The sequence below is a fragment of the Erithacus rubecula genome (genome assembly GCF_903797595.1).
Source record: "Erithacus rubecula genome assembly, chromosome: 1".
NCBI lineage: Eukaryota > Metazoa > Chordata > Aves > Passeriformes > Muscicapidae > Erithacus > Erithacus rubecula.
Window position 1 is genome coordinate 60,439,479 of NC_136658.1, and position 16,244 is coordinate 60,455,722.

A 16,244-nucleotide genomic window follows, 5' to 3' on the forward strand; every position below is an offset into this window, starting at 1 on the left:
TAGAAGTATTTATTCATGTAAGATACTCAGCTGTCCTATACTTGATCAAGTACTTGATAAAGGGACAATTTTTTGCTGCCCTTACTGGGATTTTCCACATATGTATAATCACAGAGATATAAATATATGCAATTCTTCTATTTAGTTCTTACAATATGACTTTTAAAGTTAAAAATCATATCAATAAAAACTAACAGGAATTTGTTTTTATTAAGGTGTAACTCAAATTTCATCCAAATATGACAAAGATACTGTTGAAAAGCTGTTTTTTATGAAAACTCTCAAATCACTTGGGATTTCATGTTTTTTTTTTTAAATTATACTTTTCTTTTTTCACTTTTAATACTTTTCTTTTTTCACTTTTAATTATACTTTTCTATGTGAGACTAACTGTCTTACACGGTGATCCTTAAGCCATCCAGTCAAATCTCTAGAGCAGAATTATGTATGGTTCCCAGAAGAAAACAGCTGAAAACACTAAAGCTAGATGGACAGATACATTAATTATTGCATTAACTTCAAATATTTTTTTCCATACCAATATGACTTTGAGGAAAAGAGAATCTTTCAAACCAAGTATTTGACAGGTAACATACAGGGTAACACGTCATTTATCTGTTAGACAAGAAAATGCTCTTCTAGCTGAACCTTAATAAAATAAACTTCTGCCTTCATATTTAGAAAGATTTCACAAAATATTCAGATCTTGCCTCTGCACAAAATGTCTATATAATTTTCTTCCATTTTAAGTATTCCTTTAAGTTTATTAGTGTATCATTAACGACCTGTGAACATCAGGTGTGTGAATGCTGTCCCTTCATACAAAAGATTGCCTTTTAAAAACCCACCTCTCAGAGTGCCTCGTTTGATTTTTCCCAGTTGGTATGGAACCCAGGGCTGAATCAGTGGAAATATTTAACCTTTCCTTCCTATCAAAATTAAATACAGTATTGCAAACTTTTGTAGTGTATTCTCAAGCTCTTACTTCCCATTTATTGTAACACCATAACAACAAAGAACGTAAATAAAATTCAAAATATTCTCTAGACAGAAGATTTCGATGTTGTATTTATCTCTGTAGTTTTGCAAAGACCTGATTCGACTGAATGGACAATACTTATATTTTTAAGGCAAGTCTTTAGTGGGCAACTCAATAGAAGTTATCTGCCTTGTCATTTGAAAGCAATGGTAGCTGTGATAATTTCACTCATTAACTTGTTTTTCGTTGCTCATCTGGTTTTTGTTAAATTTCAGATGTCGTTGATTTTCAACAGTAGGATCAATTGGCCTTTAACTTTTAGGTTCCAATTCATATTCCATTAACCAAGTATAGAATAGTTCTGTTATACATATATATTCTGTTACTCTATTAGGGTAAGTTAGAGTTGCAGGAGGCAGTGGGAGAGGAAAATCCCCAAACAGAAAAGCAATAAAGTTTATATTGTCTTTTTCTTTAAAATGAAAAAAAAAAAAAAATCTATCAGTTCAATTAAGTTATTTTTATAACTTTAAAACTAAGTCTATTTTCAAGATACTGGAATTATCTTCCTTTCTTTCCCTTTCCCTTTCCCTTTCCCTTTCCCTTTCCCTTTCCCTTTCCCTTTCCCTTTCCCTTTCCCTTTCCCTCTCTAGTTTTAGGAAAGTAAAAGTATAGACAGAAGTGTTGAACATAGTTACATCATAGCTTGCTATTATACAGTATGCTTTTTCTCACCATAAGACCAAAAAAAAAAAAAAAAAAAAACTGAACCCCCCCCCCCACCTCCCAAAGACATAATACTTAATTTAAAAAATAGACAACTGGTAAAGAAACTTGTTATTCCTGTGCCTAACTGTAAAATAATTTTAATGTAGCAGTAGCTAATTTGTATGCAAACATCTCTGAACTACCTTGTAAATTTTAGCCCAGTGCTTGAAGGTTTTTTTCATAGCATAAACTAAGAAATATGAGATTTAAAGTAGAGTGTGTTATGTAAGATCTTCCCACCTCCCAGGATTTGGTAAATCCAAATAAGTAGGCCTATCATGATGTCAGTCAGTATGCCTTAGTACCGACTCAGTTTGAAATACTTCTTGTACTGAAAACCTACTTGGGCACATCTTGTGTTGTTCCATATCCTGTGCTTCTCCTTAGATGATCAGTTTGTAGTAATTGCTGTGAGGGAAGAAGATCTGATCAGGATAGAAAAACTAATAGAAAAACTGTTGAGTAAACCTAATTCTATTTATTTTGATTGAACTTTAGATATATAGAAATTAATAGTAATTGTTAGATATATGAGGTTTTTTAAGTTTAGCGAATCACATGCCTGACTTCAATCAAAGTAATTCTTTATATGCCTCTGTCAGCTAAAGATTTTTTTGTACACTCAAAATAGATTTGTGGTCTTTATATTATATTGTTTGTGAGATCATGAACATGTATCCTGCTAATGGAACTCCAAGATAAAGTTTAATCTTATATTTAAAATGTATTACATTTAAGATATATTTATATTTTCCTACTCTTGGAACATACCTCACTTTTTAATTTTTTTATGCTGTGGACAGTTCATATTCAACTATACTTTATTTTCATCTTGCCTCTCTTAAGTTTTATCTACATTGCATGCATTCATTTTGCAACCGAGGCAGAAAAAATGTCTTCTTGTTCTGTCTCTCATCACCTTATCCCATTTACATTTACATCATCTTATCTCTTTAAATAAATAATTTGATAGTTGGTTTGTATGTTGCTTAAGCCTTTTATTATGGCTTGGTGAAGGGGAGGCTTTCAGAAGCTGAGTTTGAATACCTGGCTTGCAGCTCTCATTATGTTGAATTAAGATGCATAATTTATGGCCATGTATTAGTTGTGATATACGCAAACAAATTGTTTTAACATTGTCCTGATACAAAAAGAATTTAGTAATTTCTTAGATGACTGAGTTTGTGTGTGAGAGACAATAAGCTAAACAAAACCAACAACGTACCAGGAAATCCTTCAGATATTTACAGTATAAGCTTTTCTGTGTCCCAAGAGATGAAAAGAAAAGTATGTGGGTGGTGCACTTACCTGCTTCTCATCTTGAGGCTTACCAAAGTGGTTGTCAGTGCAAGATCTGTATTGAGCCAATCAGGCATCCAGTATTAAGCAAAATGCATGATCTTTGTCCCCTTGGTAACAGTTGTGTTTAGCAGAATGCAAAATGTGTTGCTCTAAATCATTGCTCTAATTGGCACCTTTGTTGACAGTCTCAGAAGAAAGGTCAAGATGTGGTTAGGCGTGGGACTGATGCACTGTCTTACTCACAGCTGCAGCCTCCTTGGCTGAATGCAGCAATTTATTGAGTAGGCATTTGCTTTTTAAATTCTATGGATATTTTAGCAAATTCCATGAGTACATCCTATTTGCATTTAATATTTTCTTTTTTTTTTCTTTTATATTTTGATACAGATAGCATGCTTACTGTATTAAAGCTAGGTGAGAAAAAAGGAAAGTGAAGTGCCAAGCTAGTGCAAAATTAACTGTAACCTGGTCACTTAATAAATCTGCTTGCTGTTGACAGGCACTGCTTTATGCAGTGGAATATTAACATCACCTAGGCCAAGATACTTTAGGTGTTTGAAAAAAGTACATATTAGAACACCTGAGTTTAAAAATGTCTATTCCATATATAGTCATATTCTATGAGATGTAGGCACTCAAAGAGGGTGATTCAGAGCCCCGAATTAGTTGACTAAAGTTAGACAGTGTGAATACCTCCTACAGTAGCAATATGCTGTAGAGGGACAGAAAGCAGACAAGTGAAGACAGAAAGGGAGGAATGGAATGATAAGGACAATAAAGGAAGTAAATCTGTAGTGAACTTTAGAAACTGTTAGAAATTATTAGGAGTTTTTTGACAAAAGGAAGATCAGTTTTTCTTGTTGTAGCACATGCTATAAAACAAAAGGCATCTTCATAGGTAACTAACAATAGTGTAGCTATGATACTTTCAGCTGTGACTGTCTGTACATCCATTTGTTGTATCTGCATTACAATTGTTCCTGCAGTCCACAGTCAATACTGGAGGATTAAAGAACAGATATAAATAATTCCTTCTTCAAAGAGCTTACCAGAAAAATAGGATTCATAGGTGAAGAACAGGAAGGCAAAGGGGAGAAAAAAGAATGAAATTACCTTCTCAAAGTCATGAAGGATAATAATTCTTTCTTACTCTAACATGGACTATAATCTGTAATCCCTAACAATTTCCATATATGAAAGGATTTATAATGCACAACTTTTAGAAATTGCTTGTTTTTTGAAAAGTTTCCCTTTACTAAAAGAGAAAGTATCCATACTCATGAGTAATGGTACCACAGTAAACAGTCTTATTTACATTTATAAGGATTGAATATAGTTCTTGAAAACATAGTCCTTTCACAGTATTTATGGTTTTATTGTGTTGTATTGTATTCCCTATTCTGTTTAAATAATTCATTTAAGCTGTAGCCATCTTTTTAAAGAGAAATCAAGAATTCTGCATTCATCTGTCTGTAAATTTATTAGCTCATTAGTCACTGTGCAAGTGGATGATGAATCTCAATTTTTCATCCTCAAAACCAAAGCTTACTAAAGGACAACATCCTACATGTCCCAGACTTCCAATACATTTTTTTTTTTTAAATTTGTATTTAACATATACTTAGAAGATTTTTTGGCAGTTAATGGAATTACTACAAAGCTTTCTGGTCGTGCATGGACACTTATATGCACACACATACTAATGCTTTTTATCTATCCTTTTATCTCTCTCTTTATCCACCCATTACCTTGTGTTGTATAGGATAAAAACATTTGACATGTAATCATCTGTTGAGATCTAGGTACTTCTGAGAAATTTTCCATTTGAAACTGTCATATTTGGCATGTTAAAGTAAGTGCACGATAAAAAATAGGTATCATTGTTTGGGAAGAAATGGGAAGCAAATTATTCAGTTAAAATCAGAGCTGTTCTCTTTGATGGACTTTGCTGACTCATTGTAAATAGGCTCTGTTGATAAAGTTTTGAAAGTTCACATGCTTGGTTTTGGTAAAGCTAATAACGTGAGTCACCAGTTGTAGATTCAGGGTTTCCTACTGTAATAACTAATAGTACAGATGGTCTCATATCAATCTATTTCTAGTGGCTCTTTTTTACAAAAGTGCACTGCATTGGTCTAGAGCAATATTTTTTGATTGTATGTGGATTTCCATAATTGCATGGTTTTTAGATTTGGGGTTAGATTTGACCTGGGCCATCTGTTGAAGACATAATATATACACAACTGTATATGTTATATTGTGGATACAATTTAGCAACCAATGCCAGTTATTATAAGTCTGCTTGATCTTACTGCATAGAAGGCTTGCTTCAGCTGTATACCTGTTTATTAGCAGAGAAGTGCTAATTTCAGCTTGCATTCTTTTATTTGATAACATTCAAGAAAAGTATTTAGGCATGTTGCCTTCTGCCTGAAAATACTGAAATTAATTTATCCTATTCAACAAGACCATGTGGCTTTTTGATTAGCTGTAGAAAAGCTCAGTCTGTATTCAATGCCTGATGGCTATAGTTTTCTTTAGATAGGCTCGTAAATTTTGTCTCTTAATAGAGAGAAAATGAACTAACACCTGTTGCAGTGTCACATATTTAGCTATGTGAGCTTTATAACTACTAATTATTAAGATTTGTGCAGTTCTAGAAAAAATCTTAAATGTTAAAAAATTTGAAAAAAAAGATATTTGCTTCTTATTGTACCTATCACTTTATAGTTCTCTATTTTCCATACTTTCTTGGGTAATTTTAATAGATTGTTCAGATATACTGGATTAAGGATGTTTCCTTGGGTAACAACTACTGCAATCAGACATTACTTTCTTTGTTCTTGAGTGAAGAGATAAGCCCTTTTATCCCACCACGATCAAATTTCTCTTTACTGCAGAGCAGGAGCCAGACACTGAGTATATCTGCAGCATGGGACATATCAACCCTGCAAATGCTCATGGAGCACATTCCCAACATGATGCAGATTTTGTATTTTGGCAACAGACATTTCCTATACTGCTCTCTTACAACATTCACACTAAATATATTTATTTTGCTTGCTTATGTACACATTATTGCTTAAAAGCGTCAACATTTTTTACCTGTCTGAATTACAAGGCAGCATATACGTCAAAAAAAGGCTAAAGCAATTGGCTTCACCTAGTCGTTGAAATTGTGTCTAAATTCGCTTCAAATCTGCATCTATCTTCCTTCCCACCACCAAAGGTGATTTGAAAATAAAGAATAAAACCACTTATGAAACAAAAGTGGTTGTTGTATTGTGATGAAGGAGGGGGGGGAAGTGGTTTACCTGTTATCAGAATAATTAAAAGCTGATTGTGGTTTAACCCCAGCAGGCAGCTCAGCCCCACACAGTTACTGGATCACTCCCCTGAAGTGGGATGAAGGGAATCAGAAGAGTTAAAGTAAGAAAACTCTTAGATTGCAATAAATTCAGTTTCATAGGAAAGCAGAAGCCACTCACACAAGCAAAGAAAAACAAGGAATTAGTTTGCCACAAAGCAAGGAATTAGTCTTGTGGGTGGGCAGGTATTCAGCCATCTACAGGCAAGCAGGGCTCCATCATGTGTCTCATGGGACTTGAAAAAACTAATTCCATCACTCTGTATGTCCTCCTTTCTTTCTTCTACCCCCAGCTTCTTATGCTGAGCATGGCATCATGTTGTATGGAAGATCCCTTCAGTCAGTTTGGGATCAGCTGTCCCAGATGTGTCCCCTCCCTACTTCTTCTATGCCCTCAGCCTCATTGGTGGGGTGGAGTGAGTAGCAGAGGTCTTGAGGCTGTGCCAGCACTGCTCAGAAATATGTAAGACATGTGGGTGTTATCAACAGTGTTTTGGTCAGAAATCCAGAACATAGCAACATACAGTCTACTGTGAAGACAATTAGCTTATCCCAGCCAAAACACATAGAAAATTAAATTCAGTATATTAATTATCTCATTTATTTCTTGAACCCAATGTATTCTTCATATAAATATATAGCACAGTATTTTCAAAACTAGTTTCTGTTCTTGGATCTAGTGATGTACACTTCAGGAGAGATCACTAAGTTATTATCCTCATGGAATGAAAGAAAAAACATTTCTCTTTTGTATTTTTCCCTTCACATTTTGAATTTTAAAAGAAATCTTTATAGATATGTAGTTTCTATTCTAAACTGTGTCTGCTTGTCTGAGGCTATAATATATTTCCTTGGGTCACTTAAAGACAGATAGGATTAGATATAGCTCAGCTCTGGTTTTTTGTCTTTTTTTACTGGTAGTAAGTTTATCTCACTGCTTTTTTTTTCCATGCAACCATATGTTTATGTGAAGTCACGTTTTACTTTTTGATGAATAAAGTCCTTCTAATTTCCTCTCACGTCAGTTGTAGGACTCATAACTGAGGTGCAAGTGTCATGTCGTTAGACCAAGAATATAATATATTTAGAACTTATCAGCATCATTATGTGTTTTGTTTCATTATTCAGAACTTATCAGCCCAATTGTGTGTTTTGTTTTGTCATTCACTTTCCTTTATAGTGTTTGCATGCTGAGAATTTTCTTCCTGGCTTTCTGGAAGAATGCCAGACTCCAAGGAAGTTTCTCTTCCTTTTTACCTTCTTATTCAAATGCTCTTGTGTATTCAGCAAGAAGATGCCAGCTGCATGAATTCATACAGCAGAGAGTGAAGGAGAAGTGCATCTCACTCCTTTCTGTGGTTTTGCACGTTGATTTTTGGAACCTGTTTTTCATGTGCTGGTTATTGCTGGAACACGTGGAGGTGTGAGATGGACACCTACTGCACACCAACATTTCAGAACTCTGGGGAAAAAAAAAAAAAAAGTATGCCACGCATTTTTGTTTTGTTTGACAGTGTGAGGAAGGGCAGTTTTCTGGCCACTTTAAGAGCCATTTGCAATCATTTAGTTTAGAGTCTGTGGAAATACATAGTGCAGCTCAGCTATGCCGTGACAGCCTTTCAGTGCCGGTGTTAGTGTTGAGCTGTCCTGCCTTATGTAAGCCAAATGTTTTTGAAATGGAACTGCTTGCAGAAATCTTGTCTCTGGAGAGATGTGCCAGGACAGGGGCATATTGGTTTTGACTTAAGAACTTGTAACCATTTTTCTTAGCCAGATTAGATATTACTAATGACAGCAGTTCTACAGGGAAACACAAGTGAACATTCTGTAGATAACTGTACAGGAGGGAGAGTATATATCTTCTCCATGCCTGTTGTTTTCAAAGTCTAGTCTTAGAAAATTAAAAGACAGGAGAAAAATAAATTATTAATACTGCTCATGAAATTTTAAATGTACAAACATAACTTGAAATATAGTAGCAGGAGGGTGATAAACCCACACCCTTTCCACTTTTTTTCAGCAGTGGACATGTTTGTGCAACAGCACCCAAGCACAGCTTCTTATTGCAGGTGTTTTTACCATTTTGGGAGTTCACTGCCCTTGTTTTGTTAGCCTCAGCAGTTTGAAAGTGTTGGCTCACCCGCAGTGCTTGCAAATATATCACTGTCCATGCTGCCTTTGCTTTTTGTATTTACTGGTGTCTTATGCTTCAGGGTTTCCAATGCCCTTGAGAAGCTGAGATCATTTTTTACATCTGAAAGAGTGCCAATTCATTTATTAAGACAGAGTCTGCAAGGCCTGGATAAATTTATTCTATCTAACATTTAATAAAACATTAAATTAAAAATGTGACTTATGCAGTGACATACTCAGCATTATCCTTCCAAGGTTTATATTTGAGTGTTGCAGGGACCCACCTCTCCAGAAGGTAACATGCTATCAATCTAGCTCTGGGGTGACAAGGCCACTGATGTTTTTCTGTGGTGGTTATTTAATAATTAATTTTTCATTGCTAGCCTGTTCAATAAATGGATTGCAACATTTAAGACCAGTTTAATAGGTTTACAGGTCCCTTATAAATTCCAACAATGATAATAGTTAATAGGAGAATAATGAATTTGTGCTCAAAGATCTCAAGATCAATCAAGCAAATTAAATCTGGCCTAGGCTGCGGCTGCTGAAGTGATTTATTTTCTTTTTTTTTTTTTTGCTCACATGTTTGTTTTTGGACTTTTTTTTGCTATAAAATATACCGTGTGTGGATAACTATATCTGATGATTTGTTGAATTTCTTAGTGTTTCACTTGTCATATTAATTTCAATCTTTAATCTGAGGATGTGGAACGCATATGAAGTGGCACACTAAATCAATATTATGTTGCAAACCATGTCTCCAAAGAGGGTGCCATTGTGTAGGGGATTGCAATATCAGGAATAATAAAAATAAATTGTATCTTGATCTTACCACATGTTAGTGCAATGCTGTTTATCAATTAAAACAAAACAAAACAAAAAAACCCCAAAAAACAAAACCAAACAAAAAAACCCAAAAAACCAAACAAATTAAAAAAAATCCCAAACAAACACAAAAACAAACAAAAAAAAAACCACCACCAAAAAGCAACATCTCCCTCTGCTTGTAAAGGCATAAATTTTCTTTCGGCTTTATCACACACTCAAAATACAAAGTGGGAAAAAAGTCCAGATGGGGAAGCCTTGCCAGTTACTATGAGGATTTGAGAGCATCAGTGCTACAAAGAAAGAGTCAATTGCTTAGCAGGGGTTTGCTTGGCATCTGAAATAGATGGTCCTTGGTCTCATTAGAGTTCATGGTAGTCAGAGGTAACCTCATTACAAAAGTTAATAAAGGAAGAAGGTACATGTAGTTTATCTTCGTGCTTTACATCTCACCCAGAGCCTGATTTTCCACTTTACTTCAAACTTTTCTGTATAATCACTTGAACTGAGGTGATTCTGTCATTTCACAACCATTTCCACAGCTCTTTATTATTGCACACACAGTACGCTGGAAAGGGATTCAAAGCCATGTTATTCATTCCTGGCTCTGAAATTATCTTACTGAACATCCATTCGCTTGATTACCCATTTTGTACATTTGTAAAATACAAACCAAGTTGATAACCTCTGTAAAATGTATGAATTAAAAATGCTGGATAAGAACATAATATGTGAGATACACAACAGTAGGAAATTGGGGCATTCATTTTTCCAGAGCTTTGGGATCTGACATAAGATCTTTTCTTATCAGTTCCTTCTGAAAAGAATTTTTCTTAGGACACTATCAAGAAAATTTTGATGTAACCTGGAAAAGAAGTGGAGGGGGAGGGGGAATTCTGCACAACAACCACATCTCTTGTAATCTAGGTTCTAAAGAAAACAACCTTGGGTAAGACTACAAATTTAAACCAACCCCAGGCAACCAATACTGCATGTGATACATCAAGGTATTTCCTTAGCCTTCCTCATTCTTGACATAAACCAACACTACCACCTCTTAAGCTTGCAGACAGCGATGTAGCAAGTAAACATTGCCTGGCAGCAGTTAGCTATGGATGCTGTTCCAGTTTTTTTCTGAACAACCTCTAGAGAGAGCATAGGCTGTCTTCCCATATGGAAGAGGAGAAAAGAAGATAAGGTATTGGGTAAATCAGTTGTGTTGGTTATTGCAGTAGAAAGAAAATGAACCTGAAATGTTTTGTTGCAGTACTAAACTCTAGAGAGAGGGTGGGAGGATACTGTAGCCAAATATAAGAGAAAAACTTGGTCATGAGGGTATCACAAGATCATAAAAAGAGGAGAAAAGCTGGTAAACCTCCATTGGTATAAGAATTAATTATTTACCCTTGAGGTAAATAATTGTGAGGACTACATGTACTTAGAACAGGTACTACCTATCATTAACTGACAGTAGCTCATTTCCAGTCTGGACAGTACCTGATTAATAGTTACTTTGATGTTGATGTCTATCCTGACAAAAGTAGGTATTTCACTACTGTAAGCTGATCAGGTGCTGGATTTGCCATGCTGCAACTCATCAGTATCACCTGCTGTTATTGCAATATTTACCATTTTCAAATTTGGGTTCACAACAATAGAATCATACGGTAGTTTGTATTGGAATGAACCTTTAAAGGTCATCCAGTCTAACACCCTGCAATAAGCAGGGACATCTTCAACTAGAACAGATCTCCCAGAGCCCTGTCCATGCTGTCCTTGAATGTTTCTGGAGATGGAACATCTATCACCTCTCTGAGCAATCTGTGACTACTTGTCTTGTGGCAGGAGACATTGGTGACCCATTTCTGTGCACCATTTCAGTGGCTGGCATGGACCATTTTTCCCAACAGTGAACAGTCATCACTGAGAAGCAATGGACACTGACCAGTGAATGCAAATTGCACTTACTGCATAGCAGCTCACCAAGAGGGTATAGTCTGTCTTAGCTCTTATTTTGGGATAAGGAGATGCATAAAGCTGTGAAACAGCTTCCTGCCAACAATGGGTTCATAAGCAGTTTTTGCAGTGAGTTTGTGATTCACAGCAGCTGATGAGCAGCGATAGTTTACCAGTAAAGTATGTAGTGACTTCAGATAAAAAGGCTGTGGCTGGGAAGTGAGAAGATAGGCAATGTAGTAGGAAAATTGGATTGTTGTAGCTAGAAGAGAGAATCAGGTAGCAATTTTTTAAAATTTTATTTATTTGCTAAGACAGGAAATGTAACAAATATGCTTTTGAAGTAAGAGAGAAGAAAGGAGATAGGAAGAGGGATTACAAAATGGAAATTTTAGATTGAAATTTTAAGTGCTTCACCCCTCCTTTTTCCTCATACACTCTCCTTTAGTCTAACAAATGTCTTGATATTACTGTGGCTGAAATCCACTTAATATTTGGTCTTTGAATACCCTTGCAATTTCAGTGAAGTCATCCCTGATACATAGTGGGAGATTCAAACTTAGTTCATATGGGCCTACAGATCAGTCACTAAATCCCAAAGAATTCTATTTTCTAAAGGGTGGGAGGAGCATTGGTGGGTGGCTTGATTGAACATAAGTATTAAGAATAGATATGATAATGAGATTTGTCCTTGATGTACAGTAAGTGCACAGAAAGAATATTTAGAGCAAACCCGTGAAGTTGGAAATATATAGGGAGAAGTCAGAACATTTAGCAACTATTCTCTCTTATAGAAAGAGTTATTAAAAGTAATACCTGGTGCTATATAGGCAATTGGAAGAGTATAGTAATTTGTTTAGAGGGTTTTTTTTAACTTTTTTTTGTGGTGTTAGCAATAACACTGCAAATACCGCAATGATGCAGAATGATAATGTACAAACGCTTACATGAATTTGTGGCCCTTTAAAACCCATCCTGATGTTACAGAGGCCAGGCAGGCAATTATTACAGTAGTCTTTACTATTGAGGAGAATTTCACTTGGTGTGTAAAATATCCTTTTGTAGCCTAAAATGAATTTTGAAGAGGAAATGACTAGAATTACAAGAAATTATATTTCCTTACCGGTTAGAAGTGCAATGAAATAATTCTTAAGAAATCAGCAAGGTGTGAGTTTTATTTAAATTGCACACTCAGTTAATTCCTATTCTCTAGATATGTAACTCATATATAAAACCAACATTATCTCATTTATAAAATCATCACCTTTATCTCTCCTTCTCTGGGACCTAGTTTCTTCAATGAATTTGGGAGTGAAAAATCCTGTTCCTTGCACTCTGCCCAACAGTTCTTTGGGTTGGGCAGAGTGCAAAGATCTGAGAAACCTTTGCTTCTGAGTACTGACAATCTTTCTGTAGCCTTTCCAAAGTACATTTTATATTTTTTGTAGTGCTTTCAGCCTGATATAATTGTAACCTTCTAGAATTTGGTATTAATATTTGTTCATTTAGGGTATGGAATCTTATATCACCCCTTAAAAATCTCTTATGGTTGGACATGCTATTTAAAAGCCTGGTGTTGTTAATAAAGTATAATATGTGAAGTGTGAGTTCATTCTATTTTAGGTTTATGAAAAATGCCATTTCAATTCTAGAGTATTGTAACATTTGAAAAATGTTGACTTAAAGACAATCTCTACATATTTCTGCAGGAAATGCTTTGAAGATATTTGCTTTTACAAAAAAATATTATTAGGTTTTAGGCAGACAAAATAAGTCTTCCACTCCATCTAAATAATTTCTTCTGTACTAATGCTGCTTTCAGAGAACTCTGGGAGTGTTTAAAAGTCCACATAACAAATTCAATGTGTGTGACTCACTTTAAACGTGGGATCAACACAACACTTATTTTTTTAAATGAGTTTCCAAATAAAATGCAGCAGTTAGATTTTTGCTTACTGTCTGAATTCCTCAATTTTCAGACCATCACGTGGAGGATCGGAGTGGTCATCAGGGTCCTTTTCTAGCAGTAGACATCATCAGAGGGAAATTCAGTGACCAATGAAAAGCTCTAAAATGGAAACATTGCAGCATTTCCACTGAACTTGTTTTATGCCGTATTTCTAGTAGCTAAGTTATGCACCAGAAAGCTTATTTTATTAAAAAGGAAAAAAAAAAAAAGAAAAAAATAAATATATATATATACACACTGTCCAGTGTAGCAGTCAATGGTCTTTCACATAAACACCTAAAGGTCCTTAGAATCTGCCTGAGCTCTTAGTTTCAGTGACATCTTGAGGGAATATGATAAACCATTCTTCTCAATACCAACTTTTTTCTTTTCCTGGGAATAAACTACTTGTTATTATGAGAAGGTAGTCACTGTGGTCCTCTGGCTTTGAGAGGCTTTATCAAGCAACTTCCTACCAGTGGCCAGCTTCTTATTCCCTGAAACAGAAAAAAATATGTTAGTTCCTCTCCATTCTCTTAATAATGTTTAGATTCTAATGGATTGGTCTTGAGGAATTGAATTCATACCTGTTAAAAGCACCAGCTCAGTCTTGATTCAGCCATATAGATCATTTATGGACCATGGACAGCCTGAGGGCAATGCTTCTTCAAAAATAAGTAAGAAAGTATGATAGGGACTCTGTATAAATCCACATCAGACTTATAACAGGTAGGTTGAAGTAAAAGTAATTTAGAAAAAAGATTAGTGCTCCTTTCAGGAATATGCAGATTAATGAAGTAATTAAGATAGAGGGCCAGATCCTCAGGGCGTTGTAAATCATCATCACTTAGCTGAAGTTACTGAAGCTATGTTGATTTATAGCACCTACAGAATTGATCCAGTAGCAAATCCTTAGTGATAATGTTGGTGTTTTCTCCTGGTAATAGAGCTGCAGGCATCCAGGATGACAGTTGGTTTGAGGGGCAAGTTCAGAATATAGATAAAAGACAACATGCATATTTAGAGCATGTGGGGAACTTAAGAGTACAGAAGACCTTCTGGAGTTTCTGTGTTCAGTTCCTTTTTACTGTTGCAAGCAGTGACATCTTATCATGCCATTCAAATTTTTTCTTAGAAGCAAAAAGTGGTTGGTTGAGGCAAGATGGTATTTTAAGCACACACAGCATTACTCTGAAAAACAGATTGAATAGAACTTTTATCACATGCTGCCCTCTGTTTTCTTTTATGATCATTATTTCATCTTTCATTTGGAAAAGGAAAGAAATTAAGGAGAAATTCAGTACATTAAGGAGTGGTGATGGGGGTGTGCTGTGTGTGTTTGTGGGATTTATATAGATGGCCTATGTTTCTAGAACATTGAGGAACATGATAGAAAGGTGCAGTAAATTGACTTGTTTCTTTGTAGAGCAGCCTGAAGCTTCACTTAGCTTACCAACTGAGGTATCAGTTCATCTGGGAATGGTCAGCACACCCCAGTTCTCTGTGCTGTGTCTACTGGGTGAGGGGTTTGGTCTGCCAAATCTTTAGTGCTGGCAGCAATATTCAAAGCCAGAAGGACAACAGCTTGGCTTACAAGAAGCATGCTGAGTCTGCAAAGACCAGATAAATTGAAAGACTGTATATTGACTTGTAAATTCAGGAAATTTGATAGTGAATCCTGTGGTGTACTGAAAATGCAAAAGTGTTCCATACTGTTTATGAATGCAATTTGCAGAATAGGATTACACTTTGGATGAAAATCAGCTTTTTATGCAGAAGTTCTGAATAAAATCTGGAAATTTTTGATTAGTAATGAAGTGTAACCTCAACTCTGCAAACATTTGAAATTGTGTGTCATTTTTTTTAAGCTGGAAATTTCTGCTTGCTTCAGATACCAGAGGATCTGTGACATATGTGACAATGTAGTATGCAAAGGGGAAGATGTGAGGGAAGGAGAGAAAAGAGAGCTTTTTTGATCTTCTTTCCTTTGCTTTTCCTGATTACTGATAGGGACGATAGCATGGATAAGCATTTGGTGTTCATTCCCTAAACTCAATCTTTTTTATTTGTATTTATCCAAATTTCCATATCTCCAGAGAAGAATGAAAATGAACATTTTGCTGAGAAATCTATTATGATATTTCTAGATGTATTTTTTTTTCTGACTAGCTTTGAGAGTCTCTGATGTTTTTCAGATTCAGTTAAGGTACCATCAAATCTTTGCAAGGCAAAGTATACAGAAATTGACTGTCATCAAACACTAATAAAAGTTATCGAGCTTATTGTCTTTCCAAAACGGATGCTCTTATTTTCCTTATCAAATACATCATGTTGTGAATGAGAGCTGCTTTATTTATTCAACTAAATGGTTTTGAAACAATAAGAATAGCAAAATATTTCCATGAGTGTTTTGTTGCTCTTCCTAAGAAAACATTTGCTTTCCTGCAGAGGTGTAGCTACAAATCTGGAGCTAAATCATATTAACATTAAAGATAACCTACGTATGGGGTACAGATTTAAATATCATAATATTTAAGTGGTGAGCTTTGGGGTTGTGGCTTCAGGGTTTTTTGCTTGTTTTGGGGTGGGTTTTCTTTGTTTCTTAGAAAGAAAAAGTATTTTTGCTATTGTTTTTTTCTTGATTTGTTTTTAGGAATAGGTCATAGGTCAAAGAATTCAGGTCATGAAGAAGTTCATAGCAGTATCTGGTAAATCAACAGTTTGAGATAGGACACTGTCACTTGCAGGAATAATATAAATTCAGATGATATTTTAAGTATCAGTAGTAGTGCACGTGTTCACTGGTTTAGTATTCTTTAGTATTCTTTAGTATTCTAGAAACTTCTTGGAAGTTTCACAGGAGGAGACAAACTCATCCAGGTCTTTAGGAAAGTGGCAGTGTGAAGGAACTTCAGAGGAATATGGGCTAATTTTATATCATGCTACATGAATTTGCATTCATCACT

At 35.2% G+C, this 16,244-nt stretch overlaps 1 protein-coding gene across 4 annotated transcripts in view; it reads left to right on the top strand.

Moving 5' to 3' along the window:
- PCDH9 (protocadherin 9) overlaps window positions 1–16,244 on the top strand; it is a 667,287-nt gene that overhangs the window by 179,490 nt on the left and 471,553 nt on the right. The gene's annotated exons all lie outside the window — the stretch shown is intronic.